Source organism: Ceratotherium simum, chromosome X, assembly GCF_057802395.1.
Source record: "Ceratotherium simum simum isolate JZ-2026a chromosome X, ASM5780239v1, whole genome shotgun sequence".
In the NCBI taxonomy this organism is placed as follows: Eukaryota; Metazoa; Chordata; class Mammalia; order Perissodactyla; family Rhinocerotidae; genus Ceratotherium; species Ceratotherium simum.
Window position 1 is genome coordinate 68,722,652 of NC_141940.1, and position 24,109 is coordinate 68,746,760.

At 39.3% G+C, this 24,109-nt stretch overlaps 1 long non-coding RNA gene across 4 annotated transcripts in view; it reads left to right on the plus strand.

The window, feature by feature from the left end:
* Positions 1–24,109, plus strand: part of LOC106803826 (uncharacterized) — a 136,465-nt gene that overhangs the window by 1,509 nt on the left and 110,847 nt on the right. For 3 of the 4 annotated variants that reach the window (XR_015550507.1, XR_015550509.1, XR_015550508.1), the window contains exon 2: positions 450–502. The exons of the other annotated variant lie outside the window; for it this stretch is intronic. This is a non-coding gene — a long non-coding RNA (uncharacterized LOC106803826). The remainder of the gene's footprint in view (positions 1–449; positions 503–24,109) is intronic. 4 annotated transcript variants of the gene reach the window in all.

Consider the following 24,109-nt stretch of genomic DNA (forward strand, 5'->3'; position numbering starts at 1 on the left):
ATCTAACCTCCTAAAGACTTGTTTTTCTCATTTGTAAAATAAAATTAATATCTCTGCTCTAAAAAATAAGAACCTTAGAGTTTAATGCTTTTTGGAGCAAAGTAGCTGCCATTTAACATTTTTGTTTGATTAAACTAGATTGTGTGGCAGGGATTATTTTTGTGTATGTGTGTGTATGTGTGGGAAAATAGTACATAATTTAGCTTGATAAAGACAATTTCTTTTTAAATTTTCAGCAATCTTGCCCCCAAATGAAGCTATTGACCTGTTTTGAGGAGCAAAGGAGAAATTGTTCATTGAAGTACTTTATAAACTATAAATCACGATATAGATGTGAACAATTGTTATTTTTATAATAATATGTTGATTATCATTAAAACAACACTCAGAAAAGCCACAGCATAAAATGGCTTCTGGTGTTGCAGACTCACAGATATCTCTGGTTCCAGATTCAGTTCCTATTTCCTCCTGGACCTGTGGCCACTAGAAACTCTGAGATATGGTATGTAGCATCATAAACTACGGTGACCCACGGTGTGGGGTGGGAGGTGGGGGGTATCATGTCAGAGATATAGGTGATAGGTGTGGCCTTGTGTAAACAGGGTAGGGTATCACAATCTGTCCTTTAGCCACAAACATATTGAAATTATTTTATTGCAAGGCAAGCCTGGAATACCTCACCTGGATTCTGTTACCCTCCCAGAAAACAGCAGGATCAGGTAAAGGAGCAACAGGAAGGGCAAAGATGTGGAACTTCATGACGGTGGAGGTCCTAATTCTGCCATTCATAGGTGAGGGGAATGGGAGCCAGGTCAGGCAGTAGAGACTGAGCTTGAAAAAACTAAATTTCAATATATTTGTGATCATAATAGCCCCATTAGGAAGCTGTGTCTTATATTCAGATTTGTGGGCTTGGAAAAGTGGCCTTTTCTGGTAGGGTCATTTGACTAATAGATGTAAGTATGTGATGGTTACAGTGTATCTGTACTGCAGCAAGGTGCATGACAAAGATTTTTATTTTTATGACATCTTGGTGAACAAGATGGAGGAAACATGAGCTGGAACATCATTCCTTTAGTTGGATTCTGAAATAATTTTTTTAAAACGTACTATTATTTATTGAGCACTTACTATGTGCCAGGCATTGTGCTAAGTACTTTATGTGCATTAATTATTTAATCCTTACAACAGCCTGATGAGCTATGTGTTATTAGCTCCATCATACAGATGAGGAAACCATTTACAAAGGGTGCTAATTATTGACTCTCTGTTTCTCTAGAGCAGGAAATCTTAAGTGTGTGTGCGTGTATGGGTCGGGGTGGGGGGGGAGGATGGGTAAGGGTACATTCTCTGAGGGCTTTATCAGAATCACCTGGATGAGAGTTTTTCTGTACCACATAGGCCTTTCTTTGCCATTACAGTACTCCCTAGAGTACTGTAGGGAGTACTGTAAGAGTACTTTAGAAGGCCTGCCCCTCCTTAGGTATCTCTGATGTTTTATGAGCTACTGTGATTGATGTGAATGGGTGGTAGGAAGGGCCCTCGGGTGTATTGAAGGAAGAAAAAAGGTTGAGCTTCACTATTACAAAGAGAGATCCTTGGCGGTAGGCTGTATAGCTCTGTACCTGGCTCTGTCTTGGCTTCAGCATTTTAATTAATGTCTTGGATGGAGATGTATAAAAGTATGCTTATCAAACATTGAGAGAAGTGGACTGGGAGGGGAAGTATATATACTGGATGACAGAACCAGGAATTCAAGAAGAATTTACTAGACTACAAAGATGGTTCAAAACCAACAAAATTAATTTCATAAGAATAAATGTGACATCTTGCATAAGTTTCATAAAATTAAAAAAAACCTTGCAATTCTACAGGATGAGGATATGTTTAATATTGCTGCCAAAAAAGTTAATAGAAACTCAGGCTGCATTAATAGTAGTATAGAGTCTAGAATGAGGGAGGTGATGACTCCACTTTTTGTAAGTTTGTAGAACCATACCTCAAGTATTGTGCTCAGTCATGGCAATTATCTTTTAAAGAGGGACAAAGACAAAACAGAGGTTAAGAAGAGAAGGCTGGTGGGAAGGGTGAGGCATGATTGCTGTCTTCCACTATCTGTAGGGGTAATAAGAAAGAGGATTTTATCTGTACGATGTGACCCCAAGGGACAGAATTAGGGTTGCTAGGTGGAAGTTATAGCAGAGCTGACTGAAGATGAAATGGGCTATGTTAGAAGGGAATGAGTTCTCTATCATAGGAAACATTTAAGCAAAAGCTGGCTGACTACTTGTTAGGGATTTAAGTTTTGCTACAAAACCTCAAATGCAGCCTTAATTGTACAGTTCAATGGCTTGAGAGAATTTGCCATGAGCATTTCTTGAATGTTCTTTGTCTGGTTGATGGAGGGGGTGGTGATCAGAAAGGAGAGGTATAGGGTAAACCCTGATAATAACTAGTAAATCAAAGGAAACTCTGGGGTTAGCTGGTGTGGCCCAGCCAAGGATGACACCGAAGGAAGGAAACATTTACCAAGCACCTAGTATACGCCTGGTGCTTTTACACATATTATTTCTTAATTTTCACAACACTTTCTTAATTAGAAATGCTAATAATTATTAATTATTAACATTTCTTTTACGGATGAGAAAACGGAGGCTCAGAGAGGTTAAGTGACTTGCCCAAGGTCATGCATCTAGTAAGTGACTTGGGGGAGCACATCAGAACCATATGTAGGGAAAAATGTGACAAAATTTCTACTTTTTACCTGATCACTTCTCCAGTTAAGTAAAGAGCTGGTATTGCCAGAGGCAAGGCAGGACTGTGTGGACAAGTGCGTCATGCTGGGCTGGGTGCCTGGAGTAGATGAGAATATCATGAAGATATATGATCAGCCTCTAGTCCAGCAGGTCCTGGAGGATGGTGTTGGAATGCAGCTGAGCTATTACACAAGCTAAATGGCATGACTGTTTATTCATAATCTCTGTACCTTATACGGAACACTATCTTCCATAGACTCTCAGAATGGCACTGCTGTAAGAGGATGTAAAGATCTTCAAAGTCCAGACAAGCCTATCTATTTTGAAGAACAGGGAACTGTGGTCCAGAGAGGAAAAAGGACTTCTACAACTGCTTCCACTTAATAATTTTGCCCCTGATATTGCTAGGGATTTATTTTTTTTAAATGTAATCTAGCAAATTTAGGATTAGAATTTTTTAGAGCAGATTACTTTTTCAGGAAGGACCAACTCCCCCATGAAATTTGCTGCTCTGTTTCAGAGCTACAAGATAGATATATAATGTTCTGGTTTGTTTTTTTCCTAGTATTATAGAAGCTAGCATAATAAAAACAGAAAAAGCATCAACTTTAGAATTAGACAGATTGGGTTTAATTTCTTTACTGGAACCCATGGGAAATTCTTTAACTTCTTTGAGCCTCAGATTCATTCCCTGTGAAAATAGGAATACTAATAGTTTGATTTTAGCCATGTACAATTTGAGGTGCTTGTGGAAAATCCAGGTGGAGAGATTTAGGAAAAGCTGAAGCTCAGGAGAATGTCTCAGTCTGGAGATACAGATTTGAGAATCAACAGCCAGGGCGAAGGTACATAAAGCCACATGCATGGATGGCATAGCCTAGGCTTAGTGATCTCTTCCACATGACGGCTCTTCAGCTAGTTGAGGTTGACAATCATGTTATCCAGATTGTTCAATTTTCTGGGTATAACATACCTAGATTTCAGAATTATCTTTGACAATTCTGTATTTGTCTTGGATTCCAGCCTCTTCATCAACCAAGTTGTCCTTTTGAGGACATATCATATTTTGGTTTTATTGCTCTTGAGGTGTGGTGTTCTAAAGCTAAACACAGTAATCCTGGTATGCTATGGAGTGGGAGCAAGACCATTACCTCCTTCATTCTAGATACTATACTTTTGTTTGTGTGGCCTAAGATTGCATTAGTTCATTTTTGGTCTCCGTGTTCACCACTGACTCATGTATATTGTTGACTAAACCTCCTAAGTCTTTTAGCAGGTACTACTGATAAGCCATATTGTTGATCCCCCAATCATGAAATAGTGATTGTTTGTGGCAGTGAGTCTCAAACCCTAGCATGCATAAGATTTACCTGGGAAGCTTGTTAAAAATGCAGATTCTGGGTACCCATTCACCAATATTCTGAATCAATAGGTCTGCAATGGGGCCCAGGAGTCTTTGTTTTAACAAACACTTCAGGTGACTCTGATGCAGGTTGTCCTTGACAATACTCTGAGAAATACTGTCCTATGGCATGGAAAGAACTGCATTTGACCTATTCTAGTCCCTGGCAGTGACTTGTCCTGTAGCCCCATGCCTGGCCCTGCTTCACTGAAGAAAGTAGCCAGGAAGTGGTTGTAAGATATCACCAGCCCTATCTCACTTTTTAATATCCAACACTTGGATTTAGTGGAAAAGGTAAGATTTTTTTCCCTTGCTTTTCCATTTTTTGAAGCTTCTTAGAATTTCTGGAACTGGCTGACCTGTGTTTAGAAGGGTACTTCATTGGGAACCAAAATGATACAGAGCTCAAGAGGTGAGGTTCATTGATTGGTGATTGCTGGCTTGTTACCTCCCAAAAAGATTTGATACACTATCCATTAAACTAAATTTCAGGTGTATTAAAGAGTTTTAAAGACTTAAAAATTAGAAGAAAATATAGGTGAGTAAATTATTTCTTCTTTGCATAGGCTTAAAATAATATTTGATATGACAAAGGAAAAGGTTATATGTTTGCATATATAAAAATGAAAACCTCTGTAAATCTAAAACATGAACAAAATTAAAATACAAATGATAAGCTGGAAAACTGTGCAACAAATATGACAAATGCAGTCGATCCTCATTTGTGTATTCTATATTTGTGAATTCACCTACTTACTAAAATTTATTTGTAACCCCAAAATCAATACTTATGGTTCTTTTGTGGTCATTCGTGAATATGTGCAGTGGCAAAAAATTTGTTTGGCTCAATGTGCATGTTCCCAGCTGAGGTCCAAGAAGGCTATTCTCTGTATTCTTGTTTCAGCTCACATACTGTAAATAAGTGTACTTTTCATGGTCTATTTAGTGCCATGTTTTTCATATTTTTATGCTTTTTGTTGGTGATTTTGCTTTTTAAAATGTCCCCCAAGCATAGTGCTGAAGTGCTATCTAATGTTCTTGAGCGCAAGAAGGCTGTGAAATGCCTTACGGAGAAAATACATGTGTTAGATAAGCTTAATTCAGGCATGGGTTATAGTGCTGTATATTGTGAGTTCAATGTTAATGAATCAACAATATATATGTATATTTATGTTTTATAAAGTTGCTGCAAACACTGAATTAGCAAATCCTGAACCACTGTTCCTGGGGAAATACAGGAGCCTAACTACTGTGAATAATGAGAATCGACTGCATGTATTTATAATTACTATATAACATGCTCAATATATCAAAATACATGTAAATTAATTAAAAAAATAGCAAGATCCCAGTCAAAAAATGAGCAAAGGAAATATATAGGTAATCTGAAGAATAGGGAAAACAAACCATGTATATTAACATTATTGAAAAGAGTCTTCCATTTTATTAGTAATCAAGGAAATCAAATTGAAGCAATGATGACATGTCATTTTTTGCTACCTATCAAATTAAAAAAAATAGACAAGATAGTACTCTATGCTGGTGAGAGTGCTGTGTGATGACCATTCTTGTACATTGCTAGTAGATTAAATTGCTATGTTGTTTTGGGAAGTAGTTTGATGGTATGTATCAACAGCTCTAAAGATCTTAATACCTTATGACTCAGAAATTCAATTTTTAAGAATGTTTCCTGAGGAAATAAAGGTTCAGATAAAGATTTATATACCTTCAGTATAAAATTATTTGTAAAAACGAGAATGAGAATGAAAGTGGAAATACCCAAGAATAAGGGAACAGATATATTATAGATGGAAACAGGATAGAAGACTTATAAAAATATTAAAAACATTTTTAAAGAAAAGTTAATGAAATGGGAAAATATTCATGATTTAATTGATATAAAGCAGATTATGAAATATATGATAAAATTAAATTATGCTAAAATTATATATACAAAAGCTAAATTAACCTCAAAATAAGTAAGTTTATTTAAGAGTAAAGCATATTCTATTGTATGTGTCTTTAATTTCTAACCAGGAACTAGTGGTGGAGGGTATCACCTTAGCTGCTGCTTGGTAATGATTTTTGGGTGGTGGGACAATGGGTTTTGTCAGAACAGGGAACTGGGAACCTCTGGACTGGACCAGGCCAGGGAAGGATGGAAGTTGGGCTCCTTCTCTTCTCTCTGCCCCTCTCCCCTTTCCTTCCCACTCCCCTCCCCCCTTCTCTTTCTCTCCCTGTCTCTCCCTCTCTGTCCCTCCATCCCCCTCTCTCCCTCTCTGCCTTTCCCTCCTTCCTTCCCTCTTTGCCTCCCCCCACCTTTGGTAATGCAGAGAACGGAAAGATTCACTCAGATTTGGGTGAAGAGGTGATGTGGGCAGGATCTTGGAAGGCTTCAAGGAGAAGGTGACATTTGAACTGAGCAATGAAGGATATGTAGGATTTTTCTAGGTGGAAAATGCAGGGCAGATCTTGACCTTATTAGCTTCTAAAAGTCAATGATGCTACCCTAGACTATAAAAGCAATGCCTTTGAAAGGCACTGAGAGTGATTTTCCTTTGGTATGGCTGCCCCTAGAATTTTCTAGTGCTTTTACTCAGAGTCCAGGTAAGTTATATTCTGATGCCATGATCTTGAGATCAATAGAGGATGGACACAGAAAAAAATTTAAGAATTCCACATCTTTTGGTTAATCAGGCATGTAATGTGGAGAATGGATTAAGGGTGGGGAGATATTGGGGAGAGAAGGAGAAAGGAACAAATGTTTGTTGAGAACAAAAATTTGTTGCAGAGCTACAGCTCTTATCTCATTTAATTTTACTGAGTGCACTTAACAATACTATAAAGTAGGCAATTAATCCAATTTTAAAGATCAGAAGTAATGAGGGCCTGAAGGAGGGTGGGATAGAGAAGGTGGTTAGGAGTGGATGTATGTAATTTAGATTTTGGAAATAAAATTGGATGTAGCAGTAGCAAGGGTGGAGAGATTATTAATCAGCTTAACTGTAATGTGCAGATAACCATTGGGACTCTGCTTAGTTCACAGGGTTGTACCAAAGTTAGGTGAAATAAGGGCTGTGGCACTGCTCTGTAAACTGCAGACCACTGTACCAATGAGAGATGCTCAGAAGCTTTGAGCTTTGGCAACTTGGGAGGATGGAAAGGCTATTAATGAAAGTGGGGACTCAGGAGGAAGAGTATATTGGAGGGAAGATGATATTCCCTAATTCTTCAACACCTCTTCCTGTGCGTGTTAGTTCATCCTTCTCATGGCATTTGCTAGTGTTTTCTACCATTGTGTATAGAGATTCCATACATGTAAATATCTGTAAATGCATTAACTGTCTCTAGAATGAGATACAAGAAACTTTTAACAGTAATTGCCTCTAGAGAGGGGAACTGGGTGGGAGTGGGAAGAACACTTACTTTTCACTTTGTACCCTTTGTACTTTTTGAATTGTGTATCATATGGATGTGTTACCTGCTTTAAAAGGAAAATTATAAAATAGACTAAAAAACAAAATAGAAAAACCTTATAATCCCCCAAAACATTTACATCTCCTGTACCTTAATCTCAGAGTTTCCCCTGTGACCAATGTCCTTACTTATTCATGAAGCTTTTCCCTGATCAACCTAACCCATATCCTATCTTTTCTGACCACTTGACGTGGGAGCCAGTGGGAAGAAGGGAATTTGAGCTAGCAAGTGTAGACACTACTCTTGCAAAAGATTAGTGGTGAAAGGAAGGGTATTAGGTAAAGTGTGACCTTGGGGTCAACAGAGAGTTTCTAATTTAGTATTTCTTTATTTGTGGGTAGGAGAGACTTTTGCATCTATTTATGGGTGGAGGAAAAGAAGCCTGGAGAGAAGGGAGAGAAATTGAAGATAAAGGAAAGGGAGGCGTTGCAAACAGGCTAGTAGCTTAGGAAAACTATCAGCAATATTGAGATAGAGTTGTAAATGAATGTGTTTTTAGGGAACTGTTTAGAAATAGCTCTTAAAAACCCAAAAAGCCCTCTGTAGGGAACCAGATCCCAGAACAGGCCCCTCTATGGCCATTTACAATAGCAGCTCTTGGGTCCATTGAGATCTGTCAGGTATTCATTTAACAAATGTTAAATGATTACTATGAGTAAGGCGCAGCACAGGGCAAGGGTTGTGTGGCTTAATTAAATGTACTGACTTGACATTCATGAAGGGGAGAAAGTTTCGGTGAGAATAAGGCTTGAATATAGTTTTGGTGATGGATTCTGGGGGTCTAAGTATTGTGGATTCTAACAGAGCCGCTACAGTGCTTGGTTCCTAGTAGGTGTTCAGTAAGTGTTTGTGACATAATTCGTTTATTGAGCACCTCCTATCAATCAAGCACTGTGCTAGGCTCTGGGACCACATAGGTAAGTTAGACAAGGTCCTACTTTTTGAGGTGCTTAGGTTTAGTGGTGGTTACAATGGGGTGATAAGTTTTATGGCAGAGGTGCAAACAAGGGTAAGAGGTGACCTACCCCAGAAACAGAACCAGATTACAGTGTGTGGAGGGATGAGTATGGGAAGAGGAAGTGAAGACAATGAATGTAGACTGTTCTTTCAAGAAGCTTGGTTAGGAAAAGAAGGAAAGAGAGGGCAGCAAACAGAGAGAGGCAGGGTTGAGGGACTGTTTCTTAAATGATGAGAGGTCTGAACATATTGTTGTGCAGAGGAGAAAGAACCGTCAGACAGGGGAGGGATGAAGATTCAAAAGTAAGGGCACTGATTGATGGAAAGAGTTCTACGAGGGTATCAGAAGGGGTGAGAGATAAAGCTGGCCAGGAATTCTTGGAAAAATTATGTGACACTGAGAACTTTCCTGAAACAGGATACCGTGAATTTTCAGGTGGTACCAGGTCAAAATATGATAAGTTAAGAGTATGAAAAAGATAGTGATTGACATAACGGATTGCAGGGCCCAGGCCAGTCAGGGAAGAAAATTAGGCTGGAGGGGACTGACAAATTGGGAGAAAACAGGAGACCAAAGAATAGGAGTAGTAGGAATAAGAAGGAAGTAAAAACTTTTAATGGGAAAAACATAGCCAGAGAGTGGGATATATGAATTTAATATCTTAAGGTGGAGCAGTTCTGCGTGATGAAATGACCCTGGATGTGGCCATGGTTCTGGACCACTGAAGTGCAGGGAAAGGTCGCTGGAATTGAGCCAAGAAAGCAGTGCTCTATTGTTTATCTTTATGGATGTTCAAGTGCCTTCACGATACAAAGACTTGCATGAGGAGCCAGACATTCAATTTATGTTTAGGAGAAACTAGGATGTAGGCAGATACTAGTGATGAAACTCATTGGTAGGAAAAAGCTAGTGTCTCAGTTGTCATCACCTACCCTTTCAGGCAAAGAAGCAGATGAAAGGAGATGTGCTGGATATCTGTGAGCTTGGCTTCCCCTCCTTGAAGGGCTTCTAAGGGAATGAGATGGCAGACTCGGGCTTCAGAGGATGTTTGACCTCTGACTGTGGAGTCTAGCCTGTCCTAGTAGCGCCAGCTTCCTAAAGGCCTAGCCAGCAGGGTCAGGCAGTCAGTGTCTGTGGCTAGCCAGTAATATGCAACTTCTCAGAAGCAGTGAGAGGTGTAGGGATGAGGAGAAACTGAATCACACAAAAGAGATGGAAACAACACGTTCTGGGCTGAGTAATTCCCCAGAAAGTGTAGCGAGCTGCTGGTCTGTCCATGCGTTTCCACAGTCTTTACAAGAACAGCAGTGAGTAATAACATATGAAACAGTTTATCTCATTGATGCTGTGAGAGGAACATCAGGCAGTGAGGCTAAGTTTTCCTTGTGTCTAGAAAAGCTTTTGAGGTACAATTTTGGTTACCAATTGGCTCCAGAGGTTAGATCCTAGTCGGGGAGGTATCCCAGAGGAAGAGTAGTAACAGATAGAGGCTCCCAGCTTTGGAGGTACTTGTGAGGAAAACCCAGAGAAAATAGGGAATAGCTTCAAAACGCCCCAAGCTGTCCTCTTTTCATAACAACAGCAAACAACAACAAATTAAAATGATGATGATAGCAGCTAACACTTATATAGCACTTACTCTATGCCAGGCACTGTTTTAAGCTCTTTATACATATTATTGTTTTCAAGACTTACAACAATCCTGTGAGCTAGGTACTAATATCCCTATTTTCCTAAGAAAGCTATACATTGTTTTCCCAGGATTTATCCCCACTCTACCCCTACTGTGGTAGCTTCAGTCCTGGGTATGTACATTAAGGTAGAGACTGTTGCCTGGCTGAAACTTTGGAGATTGTTTTGACCACATGGTTTAGACCATGCTGTAGGAATCAGGTGTTGCTCTGAGGCAAACCTGACAGACAGAAGCCTTCATGGAGGATTTTATAACATCTGAAATTATAATAATATGCATAAATATGCTTGTAAATATATAAGTTATCTCTGGAATGTAACACAGGAACTTTTAACAATGTTTTCCTCTAGTAAGTTTAACTGTGTGCATGTTTACTATATGCATGGATTACCCTTTAAAAAAAAAAAAAACCAAAACAAACCCCACACAGAGAGTAAAAGAGAATCAGTTTCCAAATACTCTTCTGAAAATTCCATTTTCCCATCTTTCCATTTTCCCCTAAATAACTCCAACACTCTTTTACAGATGACAAGACTTAGGGTAGGGGAGGGAAACTTCACAGCTCTCCTGTGAAGAGAAATCCTCTCGAGCTTGCTGCTGCAATTTTTGCCATTTTTTTCCTGAGAGGGTTTATTGTATCCTATAACATTCCAAATAGGTTCATAACAAACCTCTAAAGTGTACATTGTATATTTTATATTCCAAATAGACAAAAAAGTAGACGTTTGCCACCATTCCTACCTATACCTTTATTTAAGTGGGAGATTTAACAATCTCCAAAGGTCTGAGGTCCGCTGGGTGTTTGCTTTAACAGAAACATTCTATTTCAGTTAGCCTGAGGGACCTAAAGTGAAGAAGACCATCATGCAGATGTCTGTCATTCAAAAGAGTTTTCTGCACCCTTGGAATTCATTACAAATTCTTTTATTTTCTATTTTTTTTATTGAGGTCATAATAGTTTATAACATTGTGAAATTTCAGTTGTACATTACTATTTGTCAGTCACCATATAAATGTGCCCCTTCACCCCTTGTGCCCACCCCCTAACCCCCTTCCGCTCTGGTAACCACTAACTGTTCTCTTTGTCCATGTGTTAGTTTATCTTCCACATATGAGTGAAATCATACAGTGTTTGCCTTTCTCTGTCTGGCTTATTTCGCTTAACATAATACCCTCAGTGTCCGTCCATGTTGTTGCAAATGGGACAATTTTGTCTTTTTTTATGGCTGAGTAGTATTCCGTTGTATTTATATATACATATATGCCACATCTTCTTTATCCATTCATCAGTCGATGGGCACTTGGGTTGCTTCCTGGTCTTGGCCATTGTGAATAATGCTGCAATGAACACAGGGGTGCATAAGTCTCTTTGAATTTGGTGATTTCAAGTTCTTTGGATAAATACCCAGTAGTGGGATAGCTGGGTCATATGGAATTTATATTTTTAATTTTTTGAGAAATCTCCATACTGTTTTCCACAGTGGCTGCACCAGTTTGCATTCCCACCAGCAGTGTATGAGGGTTCCCTTTTCTCCACATCCTCTCCAACATTTGTTATTTTTTGTCTTGGTGATTATAGCCATTCTAATGGGTATAAGGTGATATCTCAATGCAGTTTTGATTTGCATTTCCCTGATGATTAGTGATGTTGAACATCTTTTCATGAGCCTATTGGCCATCTGTATATCTTCTTGGGAAAGATGTCTGTTCATATCCTCCGCCCTTTTTTTGATTGGGTTGTTTGTTTTTTTGTTGTTGAGTTGTGTGAGTTCTTTATATATTTTGGAGATTAACCCCTTGTTGGATATATGGTTTGCAAGTATTTTCTCCCAATTGGTGGGTTGTCTTTTCGTTTTGTTCCAAGTTTCCTTTGCCTTGAAGAAGCTCTTTAGTCTGATGAAGTCCCACTTGTTTATTTTATCTTTTGTTTCTCTTGCCTGGGTAGACATGGTATTTGAAAATATCCTTCTAAGACCCATGTCAAAGAGTGTACTGCCTATAATTTCTTCTAGGAGTTTTATGGTTTCAGGTCTTACCTTCAAGTCTTTGATGCATTTCGAGTTAATTTTTGTGTATGGCTAAAGATAATGGTCTACTTTCATTCTTTTGCATGTGGCTGTCCAGTTTTCCCAGCACCATTTACTGAAGAGCCTTCCCTTTCTCCCTTGTATGTTCTTAGCTCCTTTGTCAAAGATTAGCTGTCGGTAGATGTGTGGCTTTATTTCTGGGCTTTCAATTCTGTTCCATTGATCGGTGTGTCTGTTTTTGTACCAGTACCATGCTGTTTTGATTACTATAGCTTTGTAGTATATTTTGAAATCAGGGATTGTGATGCCTCCAACTTTGTTCTTTTTTCTCAGGTTTGCTTTAGCTATTCAGGGCCTTTTGTTGCCCCATATGAATTTTAGGATTCTTTGTTCTATTTCCGAGAAGAATGTCATTGGGATTCTGATTGGGATTGCATTGAATCTGTAGATTGCTTTAGGTAGTATGGACATTTTAACTCTATTTAATTCTTCCCATCCATGTGCATGGAATATCTTTCCATTTCTTTACATCATCATCGATTTATTTCAATAATGTCTTATAGTTTTCATTGTATAGGTCTTTCACCTCCACCTCCATGGTTAAATTTATTCCTAGATATTTTATTCTTTTTGTTGCTATTGTAAATGGGATTGTATTCTCGAGGTCTCTTTCTGTTAGTTCGTTATTAGAGTATAGAAATGCAACTGATTTTTGTAAGTTGATTTTGTACCCTGCGCCTTTCCTGTAGTTGTTGATTATTTCTAATAGTTTTCTGATGGATTCTGTAGGGTTTTCTATATATAAAATCATGTTGTCTGCAAACAACAAGAGTTTTACTCCTTCATTGCCTATTTCGATTCCTTTTATTTCTTTTCCTTGCCTCATTGCTCTGGCCAAAACCTCCAGTACTATGTTGAATAAAAGTGGTGAGAGTGGGAACCATTGTCTTGTTCCTGTTCTCAGAAGGATGGCTTTCAGTTTTTCCCAATTGAGTATGATGTTGGCTGTGGGTTTGTCATATATGGCCTTTATCATATTGAGGTGCTTTCCTTCTATACCCATTTTTTCTGTTTCTTTGTTTATTTTGTTGGTGAGGAAGATTAGCCCTGAGCTAACATCTGTTGCCAATCCTCTTCTTTTTGCTGAGGAAGATTGGCCCTGGGCTAACATCCATGCCCATCTTCCTCTACTTTGTATGTGGAACGCCTGCCACAGCATGGATTTATAAGTGGTGCATAGATCTGCACCTGGGATCCGAACCTGTGAACCCTGGGCCACCGAAGTGAAGCACACGCAATTAACCACTATGCCACTGCACCAGCCTCCACTTTCTATCCCCATTTTATTGAGAGTTTTTGTCATAAATGGACGTTGTATCTTGTGAAATGCTTTCTCTGCATCTATTGAGATGATCATGTGGTTTTTATTCCTCATTTTGTTAATGTGGTGTATCACATTGATTTGGGGATGTTGAACCATCCCTGCATCCCTGGTATAAATCCCACTTGATCCTGGTGTATGATCCTTTTAATGTATTGCTGTATTCGGTTTGCCCACATTTTATTGATGATTTTTGCATCTATGTTCATCAGCGATATTGGTCTGTAATTTTCCTTCTTTTTATTGTCCTTGTCTGGCTTTGGTATCAGGCTGATGTTGGCCTTGTAGAGTGTGTTAGGAAGTGCTCCATCTTCCTCTATTTTCTGGAATAGTTTGAGAAGGATGGGTATTAAATCTTTGAATGTTTGGTAGAATTCTCCAGAGAAGCCATCTGGTCATGGACTTTTATTTTCTGGGAGGGTTTTGATTACTGGTTCAATCTCATTACTTCTGATTGGTCTGTTCAGATTCTCTATTTTTTCTTGATTCACTTTTGAGAGGTTATATGAGTTGAAGAATTTATCCATTTCTTCTAGATTGTCAAACTGGTGGGCGTTTAGTTTTTCATAGTATTCTCTTATAATCCTTTGTATTTCTGTGGTATCCATTGTAATTTCTCCTATTTCACTCCTGATTTTATTTATTTGAGCCTTCTCTCTTTTTTTCTTAGTGAGTCTGGCTAAGAGTTTGTCAATTTTTATCTTCTCAAAGAAACAGCTCTTACTTTCATTGATCCTTTCTACTGTTTTTTTTTTTTTTGGCTTCAATTTCATTTATTTCTGGTCTATTTTTTATTATGTACTGCCTTCTGCTGACTTTGGGCTTTGTTTATTCTTCTTTTTCTAATTCAGTTAGGTGTAGTTTAAGATTGCTTATTTGAGATTTTTCTTGTTTGTTAAGGTGGGCCTGTATTTCTATGAATTTCCCTCTTAGGACCAATTTTGCTGCATTCCATATGAGTTGGTATGGTGTATTTTCATTTTCATTAGTCTTCAGGTATTTTTTGATTTCTCCTTTAATTTCTTCAATGATCAATTGGTTTTTCAGTAGCATGTTATTTTGTCTCCACATATTTGTCATTTTCCCAGCTTTTTTCTTGTAGTTGATTTCTAGTTTCATAGCATTATGGTCAGAAAAGATGCTTGTTATGATTTCAATCTTCTTAAATTTATAGAGGCTTTCCTTGTTTCCCAGCATATGGTCTATCCTTGAGAATGTTCCATGAACACTTGAGAAGAATGTGTGTTCTGCTGTTTTTGGATGGAGTGTTCTGTATATATCTATTAAGTCTGTCTGCTCTAGTTTTCATTTAATTTCATTATTTCCTTATTGACTTTGGGTATGGATAATCTATCCACTGATGTAAGTGGGGTGTTAAGGTCCCCTACTATTATAGTGTTGTTATTAATTTCTCCTTTTAGGTTTGTTAATAGTTGCTTTATGTATTTTGGTGCTCCTGTGTTGGGTGCATATATATTTATAAGTGTTATGTCTTCTTGGTGGAGTGTCCCTTTTGTCATTATATACTGCCCCTCTTTGTCTCTCATTGCCTGCTTTATCTTTTTTTTTTAAATTTTTTGATTATTGCAGTAACATTGGTTTATAACATTGTGAAAATTTCAGGTGTACATCATTATGCTTCTATTTCCGCATAGATTACATCATGTTCGCCACGAAAATACTAATTACAACCCACCACCACACACATGTACCGAATTATCCCTTTCACCCTCTTCCCTCCCCTCTTCCCCTCTGGTAACCACCAATCCAATCTCTGTCTCTATGTGTTTGTTTATTGTTGTTGTTATCTACTACTTAATGAAGGACATCATACGGTATTTGACCTTATCCCTCTGACTTATTTCACTTTGCATTATACCCTCAATGTCCATCCATGTTGTCACAAATGGCTGGATTTCATCATTTCTTATGGCTGAGTAGTATTCCATTGTGTATATATACCACAGCCTCTGTATCCATTCATCCCTTGATGGGCACTTAGGTTGCTTCCAAGTCTTGGCTATTGTGAATAATGCCGCAATGAACACAGGGGTGCATGTACTTTTACAAATTGGTGTTTTGAAGTTCTTTGGATAAATACCCAACAGTGGAATAGCTGGATCATATGGTAGTTCTATCCTTGATTTTTTGAGGAATCTCCATACTGTTTTCCACAGTGGCTGCACAAGTTTGCATTCCCACCAGCAGTGTTCCCTTGGGGAACTCCCTATGAGAGTTCCCTTCTCTCCACATCCTCTCCAACACATGTTGTTTCCTGTCTTGTTAATTATAGCCATTCTGGCGGGCGTGAGGTGATATCTCATTGTAGTTTTGATTTGCATTTCCCTGATAGTGATTTTGAACATCTTTTCATGTGTCTGTTGGCCATCTGTATATCTTCTTTGGAGAAATATCTGTTCAGGTCTTTTGCCCATTTTTCAATTGGGTTGGTAGTTTTTTTGTTGTTGAGATACATGAGTTCTTTATATATTTTGGAGATTAAGCCCTTATCAGAAGTATGGTTTGCAAATATCTTCTCCCAATTGTTAGGTTGTCTTTTCGTTTTGTTGATGGTTTCCTTTGCTGTGCAGAAGCTATTTAGTTCCGTGTAGTCCCATTTGTTTGTTTTTTCTATTGTTTCTCTTGCCCGGTCAGATGTAGTGTTTGAAAAGATGTTGCTAAGACCAATGTCAAGGAACATACTGCCTATGTTTTCTTCTAGAAGTTTCACAGTTTCAGGTCTTACATTCAAGTTTTTAATCCATTTGGAGTTAATTTTTGTGTATGGTGTAAGTTAAGGGTCCACTTTCATTTTTTTGCATGTGGCTATCCAGTTTTCCGAACACCATTTGTTGAAGAGACTTTCTTTTCCCCATTGTATATTCTTGACTCCTTTGTCAAAGATTAGCTGTCCATAGATGTGTGGGTTTATTTCTGGTCTTTCGATTCTATTCCATTGATCTGTGTGTCTGTTTTTGTGCCAGTACCATGCTGTTTTGGTTACTATAGCTTTGTAGTATATTTTGAAATCAGGGAGTGTGATACCTCCAGCTTTGTTCTTTTTTCTCAGGATTCCTTTAGCTATTCACAGTCTTTTGTTGTTCCATAAATTTTAGGATTCTTTGTTCTATTTCTGTGAAAAATGTTGTTGGAACTTTGATGGGGATGGCATTGAATCTATAGATGGCTTTAGGAAGTATGGACATCTTAACTATGTTAATTCTTCCAATCCAAGAGCATGGAATATCTTTCCATTTCTTTGTGTCTTCTTCAATTTCTTTCAGAAATGTTTTATAGTTTTCAGTGTACAGATCTTTCACCTCTTTGGTTGAGTTTATTCCTAGGTATTTTATTCTTTTTGTTGCAATTGTAAATGGGATGGTATTCTTAATTTCTCTTTCTGCTACTTCGTTGTTAGTGTATAGAAATGCAACTGATTTTTGTATGTTAATTTTGTATCCTGCAAATTTACCATATTCGTTTATTACTTCTAAAAGTTTTCTGGTGGATTCTTTAGGGTTTCCTATATATAAAATCATGTCATCTGGAAATAGCGACAGTTTCACTTCTTCCTTTCCAATTTGGATTCCTTTTATTTCTTTCCCTTGCCTGATTGCTCTGGCTAGGACTTCCAGTACTATGTTAAATAGGAGTGGTGACAGTGGGCATCCTTGTCTGGTTCCTGTTCTTAGAGGGATAGCTTTCAGTATTTCACCATTGAGGATGATATTAGCTGTGGGTTTGTCATATATGGTCTTTATTATGTTGAGGTACTTTCCTTCTATACCCATTTTATTCAGAGTTTTTATCATAAATGGATGCTGGATCTTGTCAAATGCTTTCTCTGCATCTATTGAGATGATCATGTGATTTTTATTCTTCATTTAATTAATGTGGTGTATCACGTTGATTGATTTGCGAATGTTAAACCATCCCTGCATCCCTGGAATAAATCGCATTTGAGCATGGTGTATAATCCTTTTAACGTATTGTTGTATGCGATTTGCTAGTATTTTGTTGAGGATATTTGCATCGATGTTCATCAGTGATATTGGCCTGTAATTTTCTTTTTTTGTGTTGTCCTTGTCTGGTTTTGGTATCAGGGTAATGTCGGCTTCGTAGAATGAGTTAGGGAGCTTCCCCCCCTCCTCAATTTTTTGGAAGAGTTTGAGAAGGATAGGTATTAAGTCTTCTTTGAATGTTTGGTAGAATTCACCAGGGAAGCCGTCTGGTCCTGGACTTTTATTTTTGGGGAGGTTTGTGATTACTGTTTCGATCTCCTTACTGGTGATTGGTCTATTCAAATTCTCTACTTCTTCTTGATCCAGTTTTGGAAGGTTGTATGATTCTAAGAATTTATCCATTTCTTCCAGATTGTCGAATTGGTTGGCATATAGCTTTTCATCGTATTCTCTTATAATCTTTTGTATTTCTGAGGTGTCTGTTGTAATTTCTCCTCTTTCATTTCTGATTTTACTTATTTGTGCCTTCTCACTTTTTTTCTTGGTGGGTCTAGCTAAAGGTTTGTCAATTTTGTTGATCTTTTCAACAACCAGCTCTTGGTTTTATTAACTTTTTCTCTTGTTTTTTTGGTCTCTATTTCATTTATTTCTGCTCTGATTTTTATTATTTCCCTTCTACTGATTTTTGGCTTTGTTTGTTCTTCTTTTTCCTGTTCCTTTATGTGCATTGTTAGATTGTTTATTTGAGATTTTTCTTGTTTGTTGAGATAGGCCTGTATAGCTCTAAACTTCCCTCTTAGAACTGCTTTTGCTGTATCCCATAAATTCTGCCATGTTGTGTTTTCATTTTCATTTGTCTCCAGGTATTTTTTCATTTCTTCTTTGATTTCTTCATTGACCCAATCGTTGTTCAGTAGTATATTGTTTAATCTCCATGTATTTGTGGGTTTTCTGATTTTCTTCCTAGAGTTGATTTCTAGTTTCATTAGATGTGGTCAGAACAGATGCTTGGTATTATTTAAATCTTCCTAAATTTATGTAGACTTGTTTTTGGCCTAATAAGTCATCAATCCTGGAGAATGTTCCATGTGCATTTGAAAAGAATGTGTATTCTTCGGTTTTTGGATGGAATGCTCTGTATATATCTACTAGGTCCATCTGTTCTAGTGTGTCATTTAAGGCCAATGTTTCCTTATTGATCTTCTGTTTGGATGATCTATCCGTTGATGTAAGTGGAGTGTTAAAGTCCCCAATAATAATCAGTATTATTGTGTTACTGTCTATTTCTCTTATTATGTCTGTTAATAATTTCTTTATGTATTTAGGTGCACCTACATTGGGTGCGTAGATATTTACAAGTGTTATATCCTCTTGTTGGATTGTTTCCTTCATCAATATGTAATGCCCTTCTTGGTCTCTTTTTACAGTTTTGGTTTTAAAGTCTATTTTGTCTGATATGAGTACTGCTACCCCAGTTTTCTTTTCATTGCCATTTGCGTGAAGTAACTTTTTCAATCCCTTCACTTTCAGTTTGTGAGTGTCTTTAGGTCTGAAGTGTGTCTTTTGTATGCACCATACATATTGGTCTTGTTGTTTTATCCAATCAGGCACCCTATGCCTTTTAATTGGAGCATTTAGTCCATTGACTTTTAAAGTAGCTGTTGATAAGTATGTACTTACTGCCATTTTTTAACTTTTTTTTTCTCAGTGTTTGAGTAGTCCTTCTCTGTTCCTTTCTCCTTCTATACAGATTTGATGGTCTCTTTAGTTTGACCTCTGTCTTAAAGCTCTACTCTTTAATTCCTCTCCTCCCTCATTTTATGTTTGTGATATCATATGTAACCTCTTTTTTTGCATTTTTATCCATTACCTTCTTATCATGGATATAGATAATTTTTCCTATTTGTGGTCTTCTCTTTTCCCCTTAAATCAGTCCCTTTAACATTTCTTGTAGCACTGGTTTCTTGGTGACAAACTCCTTTAATTTTTGCTTGTCTGGGAAATTTTTGATCTCTCCTTCCATTTTGAATGGTAACCTTGCTGGGTAGAGTATTCTTGGCTGTAAGTTTTTTCCTTTTAGCACTTTAAATATATCATGCCACTCTCTTCTAGCCTGTAAGGTTTCTGCTGAGAAGTCAGCTGATAGCATTATGGGATTTCCTTTGTATGTAACTTGACTTTCTCTTGCGGCTTTTAGGATTCTCTCTTTATCTTTAATTCTGGACCTTTTGATTATGATGTGTCTTGGTGTGGGCCTCTTTAGGTTTATCTTGTTTGGGGCTCTCTGGGCTTCCTGTACCTGGATGTCTGTTTCTTACCTTAGGTTAAGGAAGTTTTCATCTATTATTTCTTAGAATAAATTCTGTGTCCCTTTGTCTCGCTCTTCTCCTTCCTGGACACCTATAACATGATTTTAGTGTGCTTGATGTTGTCCCAGAGGTCCCTTAGACTTTTCTCACTCTTTTTAATTCTTTTCTCTTTTACCTATTCAGCTTGGGTGATTTCTTCTAGTCTTTCCTCCAGCTCACAGATCTGTTCTTCTGTATCCTCTACTCTGCTTTTGAGTCCCTCTGTGAATTTTTCATTTCCAGTATTGTATTCTTCATTTCTGATTGGTTCTTTTTTATATCTCCCATTTCTTTTTTGACATTCTCAATGAGTTCATCTATTCTTCTCCCCATAACAGTGAGCATCCTTAGCACTCTTTGTTTGAACTCTCTGTCAGGTAGGTTGCTCATTTCTGTTCCACTTAGTTTCTTTTCTGGGCTTTTGTCCTGTTCCCTTACTTGGAATGTATTCCTTTGCCTCCTCATTTTTCCTCTTTCCCTCTGCTTGTGTCTACATATTAGGTTGGTCAGCTACATCTCCTGCTCTTCCATAGGTAACATTATATAAGTGATGCCTTTCGAGGTCTGCAGTGTGCTTCCCTCAGTTCTCAATGTTCCAGGGGTCACCCCTATGTGGGCTATGTGTGTCCTTCTGTTGTGGCCTGTTTTCTCTCCCTGTAGGTGCCCAGGGAGGTGGAGTTATGCTCCTGGGCAGCTGTTGTAATGCTCACCTGATTTTAGTTGTTGTGGGCCCTTCAGTCTCTTTATCAGGTGTGGGGAGCCCCAGCACAGTTGGCTACAAATTCTAATACCACATTTGTGTTGCCGTACTTCTTTTAAGTGAGTAGGCCCCCAGTGTGGCAGGTTGTTATGCTCAGGGCCTTACAATTGCTATAAGCCTCCAGCCTTTAGGTCTCTTGTCAACTCTGTGAGGATTGTAGCTGAGTGAGGCTGGCCCCAGGCACTGGAGCACCCAATTGTTTCAGGCTTTGGAAGGTGGGTCAAACCCCCTATGTTGGTCTTTGGGAAGCACAAGTCTTCTGCAGCTGACAAGCCCTGCTCCCCACAGGTCCACACACACAGTCAACACAGTCCTGTCCCATGTGTGCACCCTGACCTCCTGAAGTGGACCCAGTTTCTCCATGGTAGGAGCCCCACACACTGCACCACCACCCCACACTCTCCACCCGCTCCTTTTGCATGCCCTGCCCCAGTGATGTGGGCTCAGTTGCCAGGCTGCAGAGAATCCAGTCACCAATCTATGCAGGCCCACAAGTTGCCAGAGGGCTTGTTGTTGGGTAGGGCAATTCTCTAGTGTGGGCTGCCTACCCTGGCTAAGCTGGATTAAATCGGTGCTCTAGTGGGTGGGGCAGACTCTGGGCTAGCAGGCCCTAGGGAGATCTCCAATGGCGCCTGTGTCAGCACGCCCACACCGGGCCACAACAATGGCAGCCGCCAATGTCCCAGTCCCTGGAGAGGTCTCACCTCTCACCGAGATGCACTCAGGGCCTATCAGGTGTGTCTCTTTTCACCAAAGCACTGTGCCCCTTTCTTTCTGGTGATTTATGTCGCCTTCTCAAACTGGTGAGTTTGCATGTGGGCCCTTTAGGAGCCGGGTTTACTTTCTTTGTGAACCCGGTTTTCTGGGGGTACTCCCCAGTGTTTTAGTAGCAGGCAATTCAGGTTTTATTCCACTCATCTCAATTGTCCTGGGTCCACAAAATGCCCACTGTGGGCGCTCCCCGGCTCTGGGCCCCTTGCCTCCAGGGAGGGCTGCGTAACTTTGGGCTGCTCCCCGGTGGCCTTGAGATGCTGCGTCTCGTGAAGGTGGCATTTTTTCTCTCCAGAAGGGAGTTTCTGCCTCTTCCACCTCAGTTAGGATTGTCCTTTGTTGCAGGAGTTCCTCTTATCCAATTGTCAGGTCTGTCTTGGGGTAATTTTTCCACCAGTAGTTGTAAATTGGCTGTGTCTACGGGAGGAGGTGAGTTCAGAGTCTGCTTACGCTGCCATCTTGACTTCTCCTCCAACATTTCTGATTGGTTTTTCCATATAGTTTCAGTCTCTTTTATGGAGAATTCTCCTTGTTCATTAATTTTGTTCCTGAATTCATTGAACTGTCTATCTGTATTTTCTTGTAACTCATTTAGTTTTTTTTATGATAGCAATTTGGAATTCTCTGTCATTTAGATTGTAAATTTCTGTGCCTTCAGTATTGATTTCTGGGTGCTTGTAATTTTCCTTCTGGTTTGGAGTATTCATATATTTCTTCATAGTATTTGATGGCTGGATTTGTGCCTTCGCATACGGATAGTATTTGGTCGCAGTTTCCACCTGCCACCACTGGGGGCGGTGGTCAGGAGCTGTGTATTCGGAGCCTGCCACAATCTCTGGCCTCTTTAGCTGCTGCTTTTCTAAAGTACGGTGCTCTGGCTGACTGGCTGAGCTGGAGTGCTGTGCAGGGGGAGAGGTGCTTCCTTTCACATGCATGATCCTAGGGGCATTCTCGCTCTGCCCCTGCTATCTTCTTTTCTGGGGTGCTGGCTTGATGAAGACACCCCCACAATAGCTTAGCCTCCTCTGTGTGGGGCTTTCCTCCTGGCTATGAGGAAACTTGGAGACCAAATGTGTTCCAGCAGAGAGCCACCCCTTCCTCTTTTTTTCTCAGAGCCCCATGCCCACGGTCCTGTGCCCTGAGTTGTTGTCAGGGAAGGAGAGGCGATTTCGTTACCTCCTTCCACTTCTTCCTTGAGGGGGTCCAGCACCTCCACCTTCAGACGTATGGCTGCGTGGGTCTCTCAGATTTCTTTTGTGTTGTGTGAATGTCCTCTGTTGGTTTATGAATGTCCTTTTCATTGTATCTTAGGAGCAAGAGTCTAAGGGAAGAGCTCACTCTGCCATGATGCTGATGTCACTCTCCAAATTCCTTTTTAATATTAGACCTCAACACGCTCTTTCCCCATACACCAGTCTAGTTTTGCCTGTGCCCCTTCCTCTTTCTCAGTGCCATCTTGCCTCTTCCCTTCAAGGTCATATACCAATGCCACTAAAAATTAAAATCTTTTCCTGGCTTAACCCTCATATACAACCTAGAGCCTCTCTCTATTCCCAGTCCAAACCCTCGCCCTCATTTCCAATTGTTAGTCTGAGGGAATTGCTTATTATAGTTAAATTTCAATGTAAATTGAAAGATCTCTAAGGTCACCTCCTGATCTACAAGTCTTTGGTTCACTTGAAGCAAGTATTTCACCTTCCAAAGAGCAATCCTCCCTCTTAGTCCTGCTTTTCCACCTTCCTTAGGATTTATAGTGTCAAGGATTGAATGTATTTCTTTTTCCAGGGGATGCTCAGGGAATTCACATTGCTTAAACCAAAGAAATGGGTTGTTAACATTAACAGTGAAATGTCTGGTCCTAAAGAGGCTGGTGTTTGGGTGGAGGCCTTCCTAGAGTCCCTCACATATATTTACCCTTGTAAACAGTGATTCTTTCCCCACCTTAGGCAAGGAAAGGACTAACAAAAGAGAAACTCCATCATTATTGTGGAGCTTCCCTTGATATTCACCTCCCCCACCACATCCCAACATTACCTTTGCCCTTTTGAGGTTGCCTCCCAGAGCTGGCTTGCTCATTCTGGTCACTATGTTGATTACAGCCACATTGTTGAAAAGGCCTCCGACATGCAGACCAGACCATTTAAAGCCACTATGTTCTTGAACTAGTGGGTCCTTCTGGCTCCAGGTCCTGGGTTGAAGGCTTCACTTCATGCATTTATATTGCTCCCCAAGATAGTTGCTGCTGACCTCAGAATCAGGTTGAGAATTCTGGAAAAATCAAACCCTTTTGCTTTGCTCTAAGGCACTACTCTGTCCCTCTTGTTACCTTAAGTGCCTGATTTCCATTAATAACTTTCTTTTTTTTTCCTGGTGAAAATTAATACAATATTTAAGGAAGATAAAGTCATGTGGTCTCAAGTTCCAATCCCAATATCAGACCTTGGCTGATATATAGTGGAAAGCAAAAGATAGGAAGAGTGGCTCTCTGACACTACGGAGTAGACCTCTACTAGTCATCAAACTGTGCTCCAGGCTTGAGTTCTAGACTTGGACACCATTCCAAATCAGGCTGGG